Source organism: Labrus bergylta, chromosome 3 (assembly GCF_963930695.1).
Source record: "Labrus bergylta chromosome 3, fLabBer1.1, whole genome shotgun sequence".
NCBI lineage: Eukaryota > Metazoa > Chordata > Actinopteri > Labriformes > Labridae > Labrus > Labrus bergylta.
This window is the reverse complement of record NC_089197.1, coordinates 17,318,260-17,339,608: the sequence shown is the minus strand read 5'-3', so window position 1 is coordinate 17,339,608 and position 21,349 is coordinate 17,318,260.

The window sequence follows — 21,349 nt, the reverse complement described above, 5'->3', positions numbered from 1 at the left end:
CCCAACTGCCCATCAGTACTAACCACATCTACACACATTTGTGCACGGATCGCTAAGCCTTTGGGAGCAACTTAGGGCTCAGTGTTTTGCCCATGGACACTTTGACATGTACATCGCGGAAGCTGGGGATTGAATATAAGACCGCCCACTCTACCAACAAATCACAAGTGTCTCAACAAACACATTACCTTGTGGAGAGCAAAAGGAATAAATTAGCCATAATGTAATAATCAGCTATCAAGAGGTTTTTACTGATCTCTATAAACATCATCATCAAAAGTTGAGCAAACGGACATCGTCGACCCCAACTTTACTCACACAACTTAAACTGCTTTATAAGACTTAACTGTGATGATTGTATGTAGAAGGATGTCTTCACCTGGACATCTATTATCCCTTTTTAAGGAACATCTGTTCACCCTGTAAGCCCTTTGGCAATAACTTTTTGACGTGTTATTATCATCAGACATCAACCAATGCATTCCACCATTGAAGGAGTTCTTTCTTTTTTTAATAATATAATGTTTGAGGTAGAGACAATCACTGTCAATGCTGTACTTGGCCAACTCATCATATCATGTGTGTCTCAGTTATCTTCCATAACTCTCCCTTTCTCTTCTAAATTTCTCTCTCTCTCTCTCGACATCAATACGCGTCCATCCTTTCTCTTCCCTCTATATATCCCTGTTATTTAATACCGTCCAGGTACCATCTGGGGCACATCATTTGCTTTGGTTGCTATGTATCTCCAGATAGGCCTAAACATTTAACTTTTTTTTTCTCATCAACTTATCCATCCTCACAATCCAATACGTCTTCATTCCTTTTAACCTTTAAAAAGGTGTTCTTGTGGTGGTGTGATTCAGGCTGGTGAAGAGTCTCTGAATTTCTCCTACTTCATGCACTAAATAAACAACTGTAAAACTGTTGGCACCAGCTTAGAAATGAAAGTCACAAAGATGAAAACAAGGGTCAGATTTTCAAGTGACAAGGGCAAGAGTATAGACATTTTCTGTTGTCGACTGCAGTGAAATTATTGAGACTCACTTTGGTGTCTGCTAGCATGAGGAATACTGCCAGAATAATGCCTCATTTTGATGGTTGAGGACTTTGGCCTTGCAAGTCAGTTGTCCACAATAAAAATCTGTGAGGCATTTATCTGTTGGAACCTTCTCAAAGACTTGGTCCTCGTCAAACCAAACTTTCGTGTGATATGGTATGTACTTAATGTACAACAATGGCAACTGGCAACTTTTGCCTGATCAAAGCCTTGTGCTTCTGCCTTCCTCCCTTTGTTTTCAAAGTTCATGTATCTCCAGTATGAACACAGCAGTGGGTATCACGCAGGGATGTCGGCCCCTCTCTGAACTCAGAAACATGGCTGACAAAGGCGATTAAAGCCTCTGACAGCATGCCTGCATGTGATTAGACCAGCCTTTAGAGCCTTGAAACCCCAACCCCCAAACTATTCCCCAAACTTATACCCTGAAACGCTAACAAAAAAGGAATACGCACACCGCATCAATGACGAGGGACGAATGAAACGATCAAATGGGAATCAGCAAGGGAAAAACAAACAAAGGCTTGCTAAATAAGCCAGGCGACAGACAGAGGCCTTTTCCACGTCTAATGGCTAGTGCAAATAGAATGGGCCCTGCGGGATTTAAAGGGCCACGGCTGACAGTTAAAGCAGTCTAAAGCTGATCTACAACAAAGTGAGAATGTGATGCATCCACACAGCACCAACCTAGACAGGATGAGAGGGTGTAAATAACAGACACTCCCCAGAGATGTGTGCCACATAACTCAAAGACTCCCTGGGTTGGGTGTTTGATTTGTTTGAATGTTATTTGACATTTACTTAACCGGCTGTAGGGAAATTATCTTTAAGGATTCTTAATTTGGCTCAAAATGATACTACCTTCTGTCGGATTTTCTCCGTTTTAGGTGCCAGTGCACAAACTTGCACTATATATATTAATCCTCTAGACCCCAGTAGAACAGTGGAATGCTGCTGCAGTTCACTGAGTATGGTAAACGGACTTGAGCTTGTGTAGCGCTTTTCTATTCTTCTGACTACACAAAGCGCTTTTACAGCACGTCAAACCCATTCCAACACTATGTAAAGTGACCATCTGAAGTAACTAATCCCAATTATACACATTCATACGCCATTGACAAAGCAGCATGAGCAATTTGGGGTTACTGTAATTGTCTTGCACAGGGACACATTGTACATGTAGCTGCAGGAGCTGGGGATCGAACCCTCAACTTTCCAGTTGAAAGACAGCTTACTCTACCAACTGAGCCACAGCCACTTATGTCTACATTTATGCTTGAAAGTGTATACATGCTGGAGTATGCGTAAACAGCCCTATACTCTAATTCAGGAAGCAATCAAGATTTGAAAGTTGTTCTCATTTTTTGACACAATTATAAAATGAATTTGCCTCTAAAAATGTGACATTTTGGAGCTGTTTACACTGAATTTGAGTTCAAATATTGAAAAAAAGGTCAGATATAAATAGCTTAACTTTAAATATCTATTATAAAGCAGAGTTTCAAATTAAATCTTTCGGTTTTCTTTCAAAGGCAACATTGACAACAAGATGCATCACTTGATGTTGCTAAGGTTAAAAAAAAAGAGTGAAATGTCCAAAATCTAATTAATACTGATTTTAAATAATGATTGCATTAGGTAGTGTGTTTGGCAGTTTTATGAGAAAAAAAAAGCAGTTTTTGTTGTGAACAAATTATCTACAGTACATGGTGAAAATTATTTATTTTAGCAGAAATGTTTCATAGAAAGCTTACCTAACACTGACACATTGCTTCATGATTTAGAGTCACAGTAAATATCATGGTAGCCTAAGGTCATCTAGGAGAGAAAAAAAAGTTCCATTTCCATTCATGTCTCTTTCTGTTCTTATCTGGTTCAACATCCCTGCCATCACATCTCTGTTACCTTAATGGAAAACATAAGAGATGCCCTTCTAAGGTTTCCCCCTTCAGATATACTGCTCTGTCTCTGCCTCACTCTCTCTCTCTCTTCCTCCAGACCACCCAGGCTATCGCAGCCAGTGACATGAGTGTGTGTGCGTGTGTGTGGGTGTGTGTGTGTGTGTGTGTGTGTGTGTGTGTGGTATTGTGTTGCTGCGTGTGTGCCTGTGCACATATGAGCTAGCGTTACAGCTCAGATCACAGCCCAGTGCACATCTGAACACCCTGTTTTCAAGTGTCAGTTGAGTGGCAGAAGGACAGTGACAGTCTCAGATCCGCTGTCCTCCCACCACAATGTGCCTGACACCATGTTACAATAAGGTCTCCTGCTGTACATCCAAGGATATCAACGGAGGGAAATTAGTCAGACTGCATGACTTTTTCTTGTTCCTGTAAAATCAGGTGTAGATCTTGTTAAATTGATTTATCAATGTATTGATCAACTGACTGCTCAACAGATTACAGTATTGATTAAATAATTGATTCACCTCAAGCCAGCGCCAAACACCCAGGGTAGCAAGCTTAAGGGCTAATGAAAGACATCCATATTTCATGTCAGTTTTGCACAGTACATATTACCAAATACATAGGATAGATGCATGCATTAAAAAGCAAAGACAAAAAAAAATATCAGCATTGATCATTTGCTTAAATGCCTTAAATAATCTGTTTGTTGTTCTGTCTTCTTGAATGAATGAATTTTCTCAGCAGCAGTAGAGATGAGAAGGATTAGCGTAACATTGTTTTTCTGCCGCAAAACATTTTAGAGAGAAGGTCTGGGAGGACTGTTTGGAAAAACAACGTGTGAGACTTGTACACCATTGTTTGTGGTTTGCATGCTCTCTTGTAATAGTTAATGCTGTTACATGAGGGCATGACATTACATTAGGGCGTGACCATTATATCATTTCTGTAATGGTCACATTTTGCAGTGCATTACATATTTTTACAATCAAGTGATTGTAAAATGTTGGTAAATTGGTAAAATGTTATATCAGCTTCTAGAATGATAGATAAGAGAGGCATGGTGTGCATTTTATGGAAAAGTCAGGGTGGAACTGGTAAAACCACAGCTAGGCTAAAAAAAGAGGAGGAGGAACTCTGTAACAGGAACTCAAATTAAGACCCTTAGGAAGAGATTGGATAAATATTTCAAAATGGCAGATATGCTCGTAAAGCAAATTTCTAGTGCAATAAAAACAAAAAATCAGTATCAGTGTCTCAGTAAGAAATCTATTTCTTGTCCAGGTTGTCCATTTCATCACCTCCATAGTTATCTTTTCACAGCAAAAAGCCTTTAGAGGGCCAGATGGTTCAGCCCTGACGTACATGAACCGTTAAATTTCAAAAGGTTGAGATGGTGCCACGGGTGGCAAAGTTGCATCTGGCATGGTACTGAGAGGCCTGTGTGGTATCTAGACCACATCCATTCCTGATGGCATCATCCGGGACTACTGGGGCAAAAACCGATGCCCAATCATGGCTGGCAGGGTCATATGAAGAACTGCTCAATGTCTGTGTCAAGTAGAGGAGAAAATGATATTTCAGTTTATACATTCAAATACTCCAAGAAAAACAACACACCTAGTTGGGCTAGAAGTGTCTAAATGTTGCATTGTGGACATGCCTATTTAGTAAGTGAAGCTGTGCATGCTTTTTTTTCTCCTCTTACTAAAACATTTTACATAGACTGCTGGGTATGCTCGCCTGCCAGTTGAATCCATATGATAATACTTCTGGATAACTAAGTTAAAACAAAACAATTTAACACATGTTCATACAATATAAAAAAAAAGAAGATATTTCTGAGGATTAAAAAAACTCAACATATTTTCTCTCTCCAGTACTCATCTTATCCATATGCGTTGACCTACATTCAGCCTGAAGTGTGTGTTGGATAAAGAGGCTGTGATGTCACTACTCCTTCTGTTAGAGCCCAGTGGATCACAATCACATGTTCCCTGACAGTTGGTCATGGGGTTCGAGAACAGATTTCCCCCTTTGAACTACAGAATGCAGTGTATTCACATTTCTCTTACTATGGTAATTTAAACATCATTGCATTTCTTGGTTAAAAGAAAAATGCACTCAGTACAGTCTTAGAAAACATAAACAGTGAAAAATGTACACTCATTTTTCTACAGACACAATAGCTGCTTCTCAGAATAATCTACAGTGTCTGGGAAGAGATGTAGTTGTTTAATTTTTAAACTGTAAATTATTTAGTCCTTGTGCACACACAAAAAAACACCCCATTGTGTCTAGGGGGGCGGCATAATTCTCACTTGGAGAGAGCTCAAAACCTTGGCAACTACCGCCGAAACGATATCTGCACGGCATGATACCACTTCTGGAGGAAATTTATTTATTTGTGTGCAGGGTTAACTTTCACTGTTTTGACCTTTGACTGTACACTTGTATTCCAATGAATCAATTGTTTGGCACATTAAAACAGAGTAAAAAGAGAAAAAGCTGTCTATGCTGCAGGAAGACTTTCCCTTTGGGAGCGCACGGCACGATGCAGGCAACTGCTTGTTGTCACACATAGGTTATGTAGGTCTTAGATATGTAGACTGGCGAGTACAAAGGAGAGCACTCAACACCACCTCTCTAAAAAATTGTTCATAAATACTGCAGGGTGACGCTTTGTCTTTCTGCTGCACTGAACCCACCCTCACGCTTACAAGACAGCTGTGCTACGGCAATGTTCTTCTGCAGCTGTACACAGCGTGCAGCCTGACAGGCTCCATATATCCTGATGCATTGTTGTTAATGTTTAAATGCCTCTTATGCCATGTCCATAGAAAACACAGGAATGTACTTCCTCCAAGAAAGAGATGCAGACGTAAAAGAAAACAGGGAGTGTGCAAGCTTATTTGCAGATATTTGTTGGAATATGATTGACTGAACTGAGCGTACCTACAAATCTGACAACTTTGCTTGTGGAATTTTTGCATTTTTCTGACACTATTTATCTAGTTTGCACAGACGACAGTCTTAAGCTTTGCATGTACAGTAAGGCTCCACAGTGGAAGTGAGGATGTTGCGCTAAGCTCTTTAAGGTCACAAGAGTTTAAAATAGCGGAGCAGGTGACTCACTGAGCAGACACACCTGATTAAAAACTTAAACCCCACTGCGGGAGATGTTGCTTCGTTAGAAAAAGGTGTAATTTAGGAGAAAAAAGTCTGCTTATGACAGGTGAGTGTCGAGGAGGTTTCGCATTTCAGCATGAAGCCTGACACTTGTTTACCAGGTAAGTTCAAAGCTGTCCAGCTTACAACCTGATCTAGCTGCTTATTTGGATGAAAAGTAAGAGCCTTTATTAGCATAAAACCTTTGATTTAGCACAGATGAATGAGCAGGAGAAAGCAACAGCCATTTTGTTGAGATTAAAAGACTTTATTTGTCACATTAGTCAGAATTACCTGTGTTGGTGTCAGGTGTTTGGAAGAGGTAGTTTACCGGGAGAGAAGAGGTGAAAGAAGCACAGCGAGGGAGAGCCGCTGCATGATGGGTACAAGGAAAAAGATAAAGAAGGAAACGGAAGGAAGAGATGCATCCATTCTGCACCTTGTTGCTTCATAAGGTGCTCCCTCACCTCCTCCTGTGGATAATAACTATCTGTGCACACTGAGCCACAGCAGAGAGGAAAAAAGCTCCCTTTGCTCTGGCTTCCTGCATCCTAGGAGGGCCTGATGTGTCTGAGAGGAGCCCAAGCAGCTCTGTCGGACTGAACCACTTCTCCCCTCAGTATGGCGGCTGGAAGGATGTCTACCATGACAGCTGGAGGTCTGTTGTGATGAAGGAGGCCTGTGGAGTTAGATAAACTGCCAACTGATGTCTGCTTTAGAGGGGACCGGGATCTGTGATATAAGCACTCGTGCAAAAAGACTGAACTAGACTCAGAGTGAAGCACCAAAAAAAAAAAAAAAAAGAGATCAAAGGGGGGAAATGTATGGTAGGATCATGTTGACAATATGTCTTCTTACACCCTCTGGTGTAACCTCTGCCTGTCCCTTCTGATTATTATAGAGGTCATGTCATCATAAATTCACCATGTAAACACAGAGGGAGAGAGAAAAAAACATTAATACCAGGCAGTCTTCCTCACAAGGCCTAACACTGTGTTCACTCGGTGGCATTTTGTTCATGAACAGATGCTTGAACAGATGAACATAACATTGTGAAGGTCGAGCTATGTTGGTTTCTGCTATAAAATTCTGGGATAACTTTTTACCAACATAGCTATCTACCAGATTATTGATTATTTTAGGGACTGAGTATTAAATGTGGTGCAAGGAACCAAATCTAATGCAAGGAATTATTATTTTTGCCTTCTTTCTTCTCACTTCTTTCTATGATGAAGTGCATTTTTAAGGAGCTGAAGATTATTTAAACAGTTGCATGTGTATCAGAAGTGGTAAGTAACTTTGCATGTGCTGGTCTTTCACATGGGGGTGGCAAATGGCCCCTGCAAAAATTCAATAAAGGAGCCCCCATACTTTTGAAATGATGTATGACATTGGAGGGGTGCATATGCCAACCCTGCCATCAGTTAGTGCCACCAACACACCTATTTTCATTTTATTTTGTATTTATGGTTTATTTCTTTGCAATACACAGGTGTTATATTTGAACAAACTTATCCTAAAGGCGTGTCATCCGCTCCACCTTAAACTTGGACAGCATATTGAGAAGTCTTTTTGCAATGAAGAGTTCTCTACAGCTTGAATTAACACAGGAGGGTGTGACTGTAATGCCGTACAAGTCCTTTTCTCCCCAAAACAGGACGTTGTTTTAGGTCACATATTCAGTGTCAAATCCAGTCCAAACCTTAACGTTTAATAGTTGTGCTCTTAACACATCTACATGTATATTATTTTTGTATCAAAGCACTGCAATGCCTTCTGGGAAGAGGCAATCAGCCTTGCAAAACAAATGTAATTCAATTTACAAGTTATTTACCGGGTGTGGTCTTGTTTTTATTCGTTATCACCAACATGTGGACACAGATCTCACTCACTACAAAGTGCACAAAAGGAGTTTGCAGCTGATTTCAGTTTTATTAAATTTACGCTTCCGTCTGTCGACTCAATATATTTTATTTCTTCCCTGTAAAAGAGAAAAAACAGCTGCAGGAAGAAGAAAAAAAAGAAGAAATCTCTGGTTGTGTTCCTGGACCAAATCAAGTTTCTTTTTGTGCCGCTAAAGTCCAATTTTCCCTAGCAGGCTCTCATTGCTGTGCCAGTCATCACCTCTCAATTCTTGCAGACAAAACCGTTTGCTGCACCTGGTTTTGTTTACCCCCTCTTTTCATCAGGGTCAATTGGGTAGCCAAGCTCTGCTGGGAAGTACAAGAGTTTCATGAGCGTTTTCTGCTCCGGCTTTCACTGGACATTTTTTGTTTGTTTGCTTCAGTCTGGACCTCTGCCTGCTGCAGTGTACAATAATGCTGCTCTTTACCAGTACAGACTAATAAAGATATTCACCATGCTTGCCTCCAGCTCATGCTATATTCCTTCCTCCCTATTTGAGCTCCTCTTTTGATTACTTTTTTGTCTCTGCTCCCCTTGACTTCACACCCTTTCCCTAACTTCTCTCACCCCTCCCTCTCCCTTTATATCTCCCCTCTTCACACAACTCCATGACAATGTCTTTCCATGCATGGTGGATTGCAGTGTTTTCCTGAAATTACAGTCACATGCTGCCTCTTACCCAAATATAAGTATGTGGCAGGCCTCCGCATTTAGTTGTCAGTCAAAGCTACAAGGCTCCACTCATCACAGTGTCATAGGTGGTGATGAGAAAGAGACCGTAACCTCTATTCTCACACGAGCGTTCGAGAACAGCTCAGCGGGTCCATCAATCCTGCCTCCATCAGCCTGACAGAGCCGTAATAACACAAATCGCTGCGACTTTCAAATGCAAAATGAAGGTACATCAGTAGTCAGCTCACATCGTTTGCCGTTCGCACAATGATACAAAAACTGATGCTGAGGTGATGTAATGAATATTAAAATCGACTTTCACAGTTACAGTATATTTTCTGAGACACATTTCTGAGGAGAGTATATTCTTTTAATACAATACATCAGATTTTATGATGTTGACTTAACAAGGCGAGCTGATGTAGAGGATATTTTTACTCACATGGCATATAGTTGAAACTGGAGAGTCTGACACCCACTCAGGGTTTTACACTCGCACATTTGCCCAGTTATCTTTATGGCTTTTCCTCTGTTGGCAACCGTGCAGCTCCTCTGGAACAATTGATGGTTCAGTGCCTTGCTCAACTGCATTTGATGTGAGCTGTTGAGGGTAACAGCTGCGTTCAACTCCACTTTTTGTAGTCAGTCCAGAACTGGCAAATATTCAGACGCAGAGCTTTTTCTCTAACCTCCAGGCTACTGCTCGAGTCAAGTGTGCATGATCCTGGGAAGCTATCAAAGCTTCTTTTGAAAATATTTACTTTGTTTGGAGGCGGAATGCAGGCTGATGCCAGTTTAGGGTTCGCCACAAGGGTGATGCAGAGTACAGACCTGTTAGTTAGTTTGCATCTGCTTGTTGTTTTGTTGGATCTAGTTTGCTTTTTTCTTTTATTCCTGTATTATTTATTTCATCTGCTGCTTTTAAGACTTCTTGTGATGAAGAGCTATTTAAACGTATCAGCAGCTTCCTAATGGTTTCCTCATTATTTTACAAACAGACTTTGTGTGTATGCTACACAGACCTTGCCCGAGGGCTGTTGGGTTATTTTATCAGTGTAGGCTATCATAAGCCCGCTCTGTCACTGCTCTAGAAGCAGAAATATGGGCCTGTTGTGGTTTCAAATGTTTTAGCAGGCCATTACACTGCAGTGGCTCTGAACATTTGTGACCTTGTTTGTATTGACTCTGTATAACAGTTTATATTGGTATTCTGTGCATTCCCACAATAATCAGACAGAAGGATGTCCAAACAATCAGAAAATAGTCAAGGGGGAACACTGATATCCTTCCTTTAGGAGTGGGTATCATTAGGTCCAAGTCCTTGTTGCAATGGGCCTGGTTCGACATTTTGCTGAATTTCTTCCTCTTACTCTCTCTCACCCATGTATCCAGTCTCTGCTTTCTTTTGAATATCAATCAAGAGCAAAACATGTTTCGTTTTAAAAAATTATTAACAGGGAGAATCCAATTTTTTATTCAAAATGTTACCAATTGTACTAAAAAAATTGATTTTGGTAACTAATTTCTTACCCAATTTATGTTCCCCCACACACATACTGGTTCTAATTCAAGGTGCAAAAAGAAATAAACCACCACAGATAATGGGGTCCTCATGAGGCAGGGACAATTTACTACAGTATTAACTTCCCATAAAAGACAGTGCAAAGATAAAGAAAGAAAAAATGTGAAGCTGCTGATTGTGCCTCAGGTCAAATGCTAAATACTTTTTTATAATGAAAATTTCTTGTGTTTTTTAGATGTAATGCCACTCTGTTTATTTGGCTCAAAAGCATGTATAAACCTCTGGCTTTTATATAAAAAATAATTAATATTGAGCTCTACCTATCTTCGAGCAAGGCGATGAATCTGCTCTTGGCTTTACTGTAATTAATAAGATGATATCATCAGCTCATTTTCTGTCTATGTATCTTTTTGTTTTGGTGGAGGGATAAGAGGTGGAGATCCTAAAATTAGCCCATTGTTTCCAAGCTGTCAACATGCCATGAGTCACCAAAGTGTCCGCACGGTTTTATAGGGTCTACTGCAATCACTGCCAGGCTGGTGCATTCCTTAACTGCAGTAATGAATCCATCTCTCACTTTTATAGCATGATAATGTCACACACCACAAGGCTACGGCTGGTCAGGAACAATCCCACAAAGACGACAAAGTCAACTTACTGCCACCTTCCCTGTCGGCAGATCCCATTAAATAAGCAGCAGGATGGTGTAAGCAGGGGTGCCACCTTTCAACTGGCCTAGTTCCAAGACCCTATGACTGCAAATATACAACATGAAGTGTATTTGAGCAAGCTAGTAGCTGAACTGTCTGGCTCCAGAGAAGGTTCTCAGAGCCCATAGACATCCCTGTGAAAAAATGTTTGGATGACACAATAATATTTAACGACAGACTATACGGATGAACTGATAGCTACTCCAAAGTGAAACCAAACATTTGGAGCTCCCAAAACTGACTGGCTACAGTACAGGTCATAAGCTTCTGCCTCATCCGTGTATACAGATGTGACATATGGGGCAAACTTTCTCTCTCTTTCTCTCTCTCTCTAAGCTATTTTTTTTGCTACTATTTTGTTAGCTACAGCTTTGTTAGCTGGGTATTTAGCTAGAAAGGAATTTACTTTCTTTTTGTATGAAGTAACTCTACCTAACCGTAATATGAGCTGTTGGCAACTTCTTACTAGCTAACTGTTTCATAGCTAGCAAGAGTTTGACATGGAATACCAAATATATTGTTTCAACTCAAAATGTGTAGCCAAATATTTTGTCTCTTCAGTTGCAAATGAATTGTGACACAATTAAATTATGCTTGTTAGATACCCTGAAGTAATAAAAAGTACAAACCGGGAACACAGCAGTGTAACATTTTAACAGCAGTTGAGTTGCTCTATCCTGAGCATGCTATCACATTCAAGCAACCTACCATAGCAGTAAGTAGGCTACAGGAGTTGTTCTTAAGTATGTATGCTTAAGATTTCATCACCCTTTACCATCTGCACTGCAATAAAGTGAGCCTTCTTCGAGGGCAAAACAAGGTGCAATTCAATGTTAAAAGATTATCCTCTATATTTGCACCTTTTGAATAAATTACACATGTTGCATCATAAAACATCTGGTGGTAATACTACGATAATCACTTACTCTAAATATAGATAGACCTGTGCTGCCAGTATGTAGCAGGAGAGCACTATCAGGGGAAAGAGGTGTTTAAGGGAAGCTTGCCAAATGTGCAATTTTAGACAGAAATTCCCCGGGCCAACTGTTAGGTTGTGCATAAAAGACGGCTGCAGATGAATCCAGTTGGCTTCATGGAAACACTGAGCTGCCCCTCTATTCTGCTGTTTTCCTACATTTGAATGTGTCTGTATTGTGTTCTAAAATCTATCTTTCTCCTGTGCACCACATTGCCTGGGAAGTACCAAAATAACATGATTGCCACACTTTTTCTATGATATAGGTAGAGCGAAACAAACCAGCCATGTTAAGAGTGTCCGTTAAAAATATTACCATAGTTTCTGCCATCATTTGAGTTTAGAAGATACAGTGACCTTTTATTTTCTGTTTTGTTGGAAGCATTTCAGTATATTTATGCTACAGTTTTGAGAGGTAACTTTAAGGTAAAAAAAAAAAAAAAGTTGGTTATAAGATACTGTAACTTTACCATGTTGCAATGTTGTAAAGCAATATTATGGGTGCTTTCACACATGCGCAAAACTCCTGAAAACTTCCTGTAGTTTTCCAAATGAGCTGCATGTGTGAACTCAAAAAAGGCAAGATTTTCATTACAACTTTACCTGGCATCTCTCCTGCCAACCAGAACTAAATTTTCCACTTCTCACCCATGAATGCTAGTAGGAGGGGTTGATGACATTTATATTGTTTGACTGTCGCACGACCATAGACTGCATGCGTGCATCCATTGCACTGAATCTCTGTGCAAGTAAAGAAATTACTTTATCAGGTTTTCTGTTCACTAGTCTGTTCTTCTCAGCTTTATTTAAAGGTTTATTTTGGGGCTATTTTACGACTTTATTTAGAGATAGGACAGAGGATAGAGTCAGAAATCTGGGAGAGAGAGCAGGGATTGACATTTGGAAAGGAGCCACAGGCCGGATTTGAACCGCGGCCGTACGCTTGGAGGATTCTTGGAGGACAGCCCTGTCTCTCTTGCTCTTTTGTTGATACTTTTGATATGTCAAACTACTAGCACTGATATACTTGGATATAAAGGCACAATACAGTGCAGCTGGCGTATTTATGTTACATAAATCAAATCTGAGCTTATTTTCTTCCCTTATATACTTTTATCTTTCTTTGAAACGTTACAGCAGATGCAGGAAAGGACTCCATTTTTTTAGAGTTAACCAAACATAAATATTATACTTGGATCATGACGCACTGTTTTGAGGTCAAGAGATTTAAGAGCTTGGTTATGAAAAAGCCTTACTGATGATCATGATTATTTTACATATCCACAGTTTTTAAAAGTATTTGACCTGGATTTCACTTCCAGATCCGCAAAGATTACTCCCATGTTGACAAATAGAAATTGCCTGTCAGAACTCTTTCTTGCACGCACAATCACAGTGTATCACCTTGTGAAGGTTGCAGTTTTTTCTGATAAAGAAATCTTTCTCTTCTTTTTTTTCTGGCCGAGCAGATAAGCAGCTGAAAGAAAGATTGTCCAAATTTGGGAAGTCATTCTTTGGCTTCACTATCATCCCTCTGGCTTTAGACGCTGTGTTGATTTTGACAGGGTGCATTTGCCAAACTCCTGAAACCACGAACAGCTGTAAACCATTTCAAAGTAATAGGTGTTTGGCTCAAGATGGGTGAAAGAGCATATGGTGCAGGTGAGTCATCTTTTCAAATGAATTTCTCTTATTTACAGACGTGTTGCAGGGAGACAATGCCAAATTATGGCTGTCAAAAACCTTAAGCATGATTCTACTGTACTGTGATTTATGAGGAGAGGATAGCACAGAGTATGAATGAATATTTACACAACAGGCATCATAAACTGTAAAGTAACATTGTTAAATTCTTCTCACTTTCTTTTGAAAACTCATGAATAGCAAGGAACTCAATACTGTGGTTTGGTTCCTTCACTTTCCACTTTGTTGCACTTCATTAACTGAAACAGCTGGAATTTCACAATAAAGAGGCAATAGACAAAGGTAATAAGCAGCCCACCTACTTGGTTTTCTTTTTTAATCATCGCACACCACCCCGGTGTAAACGACAACACGTTCCTCAACCGAGAGCATCCAACAGCTGTTCATAGATCCCTGATGCACATAATTGGCTAGAAAATACCTACCCCAGGCTCTTTTAACATAAAGGCAACAATAATAGAATACAATGTTAACACGAATTCAATGCCATGAGTAAGTGTAATACAAGATCATATTTTTATGGATACAAAACCCTGTAGATGGTTTAATAAAATCCCCACTTCTGTTTATCGCAAGAGATTATCAGTACATACTTGTGCAAATATTCATTTGCACACGCAGTGCTTTTTTCATACAATGCGATCAATATAGAGTGCAGGGTAACATATCATTTTTATATCAGTTGCAGGAAAAAGAACCCTCGGGCTCTGTTACATTCAATTTGGTAATAACTGTTTTGATACTGTAAAAAGGTGAGCTGTGAAAAATGTCTAAATCAAGCATTTACAAAGACAAGGCAGTGAATCTTCAGTATTTAACTAAAGCAACATATGACTTGTTAAAGGTCCCATATTATGCTTTTTCTGGTTTTATATGCTCTTTAGTGTGTTTTCAAAGTGTCCTGTGCATGTTTAGGCACATCTATGTGCAAAAATTCAAAGTCCGCGGAAACGCGACTTCTCCTATGTCCTCTTGTTAGCTGTAGCATTAGCCGCATGTAACGCTCGGTTCTAGCCCCCGTTGATAAAAATTTGTCAGTCCGACGTCATTGTCAGTGTGAGATCACTGATCTAAGCCCATTGGCTCATTGTGGCAAGCACCTGCAGCTCATGTTGCACGCCCGTTAACTTCTGTAACACGCCCACAATATGCCGTAGCCTGCGGTAGCACAGTAGTGCTAAGGTGCTAATGTTTACGCTCCCCTCGGACGGAGCCAGTGGCTGCATTCCCAATATGGTAAAAGAGGCGGGACATTTCCGAGAACCGTGCTGAGCAACTGACCAATAACGACAGAGCGGATCGGCAGACCAATCAGAGTAGACTTGGCCCACGTGGGGTCTAGCAGTGGGGGCTCAGCAGAGCGTAGCTGACGGACTCAGAGCGTAGAGGGAGCAAGGAGGAGCAGTACATGAAAACAGACACTTTTTTCAGATTTTAGCTATTGTGAATGTACAAAAGTAGGTACATAGATTAAATATACAAACCCCAAAAAAGGCATAATATGGGCTCTTTAAATTTCATGTCTGTCAAAATTTGACCTCTAGCTTTCTGACAGGTTTTTTATGACTTTCAAATGTCCACTTTTCCGCCTTATTGTTGTTAATTGCAATCATAATGGAGGGACGCTACAGCTTTTTTGCTTGTTGTAAACACAATAAATTCAGACATGCATGGCAGTGAATGCTCACTATTTGCCTTGAGCAATCTCAAGACTCATAGGCTATAATCTGGGAATGACATAGCCTATTTTTTTCAGGCTTCCTGTACAACCAGCATTTAGCGATATGGGGCTTCAAGCCAAGACTTCCTCTTCCATGTGTCGCTGTTGTTTGCAGTCTTATTAGCAACTTGAGAAGCATGGCGTTTGAGTTTAGAGATGATATCTAAGAGCGGATTATTCGCTGCACTTGCATGTAGGTATCTGATTATAGGCATTATTTAAGGATAATTTCCTGTCAGACCAGATGAAATCTGATTGGATTCAGGATTGAGTCACAGTAGATTTTGTTCCGCCTCTTTTTCTCTCCTTAGGATTGATTCTCTGTGTACAAAGTTGACAATATAACTCAGACTACAAACAGAAATCAAAACCAAAAATCACATCACATACCTACAGTCTGTATTTATTTCCAGAATGTGTTAATAGGGATTGTGACTAGAGCGACATATGTCAAGTTTAACCTCAGCCCTCTCCAGCATGGCTGCAGCCAAACAGGTCGCACTCTGCCTCATCAAACCTAACCATCTAATCCATCAGCGTGTAAGTGTCTGGCCTTACCAAGCAACGAGCCAATTCCCATGGTCACCTGAGCAGATCATTACTTTGGTAGAAATTATAAATGGGAAGTGTTTAGTAATAATCCTTGCATCTGTTTCTCCCCCCCAAAATAACTATTTAGGCATTACACCCTGGACAGGCTTTCTCTCTCTACATTAACCACCCTTTTTATGCCAACAGGCTGCATTGGGTGTACAGTAGAGGGCTTAAAATCAACAGGCCATCTGTGGGTAGATGGAAGGAAGGGCAGCAATAACTCGGCATTCCAGATGTGACCCTACGCCAAGCCTGGCGGGACAAGGGCAGTGATCCAGAGGGGAGGAAGGGGTGGAGGGAAGGTTACGGTGGTTAAGAGGGGTTCCTGGGCTTGCAATGAGTAGCGAAGGGCATATTTCTATTTTTTTTATGTGCACATGACAATGAAGTAGAAGAGGGCATGGAATGAAAGCACTGCCGGCTTTTGGGGGCCAACACAATAAGGACTGGGAGGCAGCCAAGCACAGGTTTGAAAAACAAACTTTGGGGACCGAGGTGGGGGAAGGCAGATGGGGCAGGAGCCAGGGCGAGGCGAGGACAGCCATATGTGAGAGGCAGCTGATGTGTGAAGTATTATGCCCAGCAGTCACCCTCTCCACACGCTGCTGTGTGCGAGGGCACCTTGGCCCCCTCAGAGCCACAGAGATAAACACTTTCCAAACCTCCTCGTTTATGGCTTCTCATTAGTTAGAGTGGGGTGGAGGAGGTGGAGGAGGAAGAGGAGGAAGGGGGTGTGAGCCTGCCCGTAACCCTGGTGCTCCCAATGGAATGAATTAAAATCTTTAATATTGCGTTGTAATATTGTTTTAGAGGTGATATTTTATTTTCTTCCTTGATCGCTAGATTTTCACTGAATGACACAGAGATTTTTAGGGTTGACTCTTTAATCCCCCTCATTCAACCTTATTCTAAGGTTCCCGACTGAACACTATTGAGGAACATTACAATTGTAAAAATGTCCTTGTGAAGTCTTAACGCTCCAACTTTGAGGCCAAAGTTTCATTCTGTTGCTCTTCCATTTGAGTTCTACATCTAACAGCCTTTAAGAGAACACTTTAGAAAATAGAATTTCTCTTCTGTCTGGGGAACATGCTATCAAGGACCACTCAACATTGTAAGAAAGCCTTCTGATTGGAAAGTTTGTTAAACAGCTGTGCTACACAACAAAACATAAGCCTGAGGTTCGTCAAAGACGTGGTGCAAAGGAGGTCTAAAGAACACTTGTGATTTTATGGTCTTACACTTAAAATTTACAAACTCTCACTCTTTGACAGACGCTCGACATCAAGGAAATATATAGCCTGGAAGAGTCGTAAAATCTACAAGCAATTGTGTTTTTTTTCTATCCAGCAGTTGTACATGTTATCACTCAGAATGGTTGTGTTAAGGAGCGATACCTCAGTTAAAATGTGCTAAGCTCACACAGGCACCTTAGGGTGCGCCGGTGCAAATATTTTCTTCAATAGACAAGAATGTCGGGGCACTGATTTAGCTCAGATGTTAAATCATGCACCTAATGTAAAAAGGCTATAGCCCTTTGAAGCAGCGGCCCTGGGTTCAGCTCCTACCCTCGGCCATGTCATCCCCAACTCTCTCATCCCTGTCATTCCCTTCACTGTCCTGTCCTCTCAATTAAGGCCCCCCAAAAAAATCCTTAAAGGTGTCAACTGAATGAGTGGCCATGCTAGGCTGATGTGCATGTGTTTCTACATTTCCAGCCTGGACAAAAGTGATGAAATAATGTATAAAAGTAGCAACAATATGTATAATGAGTGTGGGAGAGAAACTGACAGCTTACCATTTTTTGCTAGTTAGGGAGTAAATATAGCTGTACGACCTGCAGTCTGCTATAATATTGTCTGCTTTAGTTTGCAGAATATAGTCAGAGTGAGTTTGAGAAATATAGTGCAAGCTAACATGCATTACCTTGTGTTTGATTTAGGAAGAGTGCTTGGCATATTGGAGGTGACTTAGCTGATTTGCTTATGTTTCTGTATTCCCAGATATGGGATCAAGTTAATAATCAAATCCATGCACGCCTTAAAGCCGACTTCACTGTTTAAGTGTGCATAATAAATCCTTCTATGATCTTGACACAGAGACACTGTTAAAGTCATTCTCAACATTAGTACAAAAAAAAAATCTGTGTATCTTATTTTTTCTCAAGAAAAATCAGTTCTTGTCAAAGGCGTACAACTCCTTGAATTATGAACCCAACAGATCTAGATTTGATTCCATGCTTGCCCTCTATTTGATTTATTTTTACAGGAAACTAATGTACTATTTATTTTTGGAGGTTTCCTTTTCACATTACACTCCTAGCTCGACTTAACCAAGGACCTGAAAGATAACACAGACATCATTTGGATTGTTTGGCATCAAGGACATTTTTGATACGCTTATAAAGACAGTGCACAAACCGAACTGAATATAACCGTTTGAAAAAAAATATTCTAATGAATGTTGAAGTAGTGTGTGTGTGTGAGGATTTGTGTTTGGCCATGAATCAGTTCAATACTTTTGAATTATAGTCATGACTAACGATGCATTGAGGTCACTTCTGAAAACGCTTCAAGGATGATAGGGATATTTTGAAAACACATTTTTGATGTGGGGTTTGGCTGGATATTCAGTACAGCAGCGTCTTTTAAAGATATTAGATGCATTCTTTTCTTAGCTTTTATGGAAGGCTTGAAAAGAAAAACAGCCACACAAAATAAAAGCTGAAAATCTAACTTTCCTCTTTGGGGAATATTGTTACCTCATGTGCAGTGTGTCTCCATTAATATACTTAATTATTCTGATGATTGATAGAAAGGTCAAGAAACCCTAAGATGATTCCTTGGATTTTTTCTTGGATCAATATCTCCAGACCTATTCTGACAGTTTCACATTTAAAAATGTATCTAATAACACTGTGCCCTTGTGGTTTGTTTGTTTTAGTTTTCTACTTTGCCAAAATCTTGATTGGGATTTGTTTACATGTAGAATCAATCAATCATTTACTAACCATTCAGACATCATCATGCATCAATCATTCACTTCCACTTGTGGCAGGGTCTCATGTGGAGACATGTTCAGTTGGCTATTGCTGCTTGATTTCAGTAAACATCTTTCAAAGTTGGGGAAAGGATTCAGCTTGGATCATTCAACAAAAGGCAGTACTTCTTTAACTATACTGCATGTGTTCAGAAAAACACTACATGGATGGATTTGTGGAACAATTTGAACCTGGCCCGCAAACAAAAAACAAACTTTAATCTGTGTAAATAAATGTACTAAAATAATTAACATTTGGTATAGAGATTTAAAGGATGTATTACAGGTGTGTTTTGTTTTCTTGGCAATTAACCCTGGTTGCATATTTGGGTTATGATATTTTAGAAGAAGATAAGGGGCTGGAATATATGAAACTGCACTACTTTTTGAACATCCAGTGTTTGCTCAATGTTCAATATTCCAGTGAAACATTTTTTTTAGGTGAACTGTGAACTGTTAACTGAACAGCTCAGTTGAATAACTTGAATTGTGCAAGAACAAATACAAGTTAATTAATAGGTTTAAACTGATGTCAGACCTTTACCTAACCTATTGTTGTTGTTTTTTTTTTACCTCTGAAGAAGTTCCAGACAGTTCCTCTGGCTGTGGAACCTACAGTAACACAAATATGCTCACGGCTGCATGTTAGGAGGAAGAAAAAAGAAGCTCTGAAATGTTGGATTTTTAGTGCAGGTACACATTCAAACAAGCCTTTTTCCTTATTTCACCATACAGTTAGTAGGCAGATGTGAATAAACAACAAGACTTACTACCTCATTAATGTTTTTAGTTTAGGAAATGGGGTATGTGGGTGATGTTAGCTGGAGTTCACGCTTCCTGGCCTTGATCTATGTTCAAATAAATATTGCCGTTTCTCTGCAAATAAAGGCTTTCTTTTCTAAGCCAGGAGATTTTTTTATTTTGTAATTTTGTGACCAGATCTGAAGGCTGTTGGCACAGTTGTTCAAGGTGTTGGATTTGGGACATAAATTAGCTTTGGGGTGAAGAGAGGTCTCATCATCATTCATGGCCAATTAAAACAGCTTCTCTGCTTCTCTTGAAGTGATGCAGTGCACTCTCCACTACAGTGCCTCAACATTTTTGTAATGAAGAGCAGAGTTCAGGCTTCTCCTTGAGAGAAACTTGAGAGAAAAAGAAAAAGAAAAATCTGAAGTACAAAGTGTAGAAAAGTAAATTCACACAATTACAGTCAATTCATACCAAGTGACCTTGATGATTTCTCAGCAGCAGAACCAGGCTTCTGGTGCTATAGACCTGCATTGTTTGCAAGCTCTAGCACCATAGAGAAGGACAAATACTAAAGAGAAGCTTGGATTGACTAATGGATTCAAACTATACCAACTTGTGGCATCAACATGTCCTCTCTGTGATTGTGTTTGCATAGCCTTTGCATTGCACTGCATTGATTTTGTTAAGATATGTGTACAATAAAGATAATCTGACTTCAAACTGCTCATTGTCCAATCCTCAGCTGTGTTATGACTGCAACAACATTAAACAGATATCAGATATTATAAGAATGATCAACTGCACTTCATACAAAAAAATCCCTCTGGACAATAAAAAAACAAGATTAAAATGCAAAATGAAATGCAGAAGTAATTTCTATTTTAAATTGAAAACAACTATCATTACTCACTTCATGGATGAAATAAGTTGTCTTTCTCAGCTGCCTTTGATTTACAGCAACGATTCAAAACCTCCTATCTAGTTACAAAAGTAGCAATGTTGGCATAAGAACAAGTTTTTATCTATTAAAGACATCAGTGGAATTTGTTTCCAGATTGAAAAGCCACCCTCAACCTCTTCAGGTGCTATTAAAAGTTATCCTTGTTCACATGTTTCTATACACAAAATTAGAAATGCGGATTCCTAAAGTGTCCAAATTGAGTCAAAAGTAGATATGGAGTTATCTTACATGTACCATCTGCCTTTTTGGGGGATAAATAACTGTTTTGCAGTGACTTCCATGTGTACATATAAATACATTTTAGAATTATTTAATGTACATCTGAAAGGCAACATGAAACAAAGGAAAGGAAATAACAGGGGGTAACAGATCCAAACCAAAGGTGCAGCCTGCCAGTTAGACACATTTTGTCTCCATTCACAGGCCCGGCATGGCTGACCTGAAACGCTGCCTTTTGCAGTTTTGTTCTATAAATTATAGCTGCACACATACATTTGGAATGCAAGGAGCAGCCTGATATAAAATGTATAGGCATATTTTATAGTCTTTTTTAAGGTAAGGGGGATCCCATTTTAAATTGAAATTGCATGATTAACCATGCAATCAATGTTGTCATTGAGAATAAAACAGTAAGCCTATAGCATCTGTGACATGAGGCATGAAT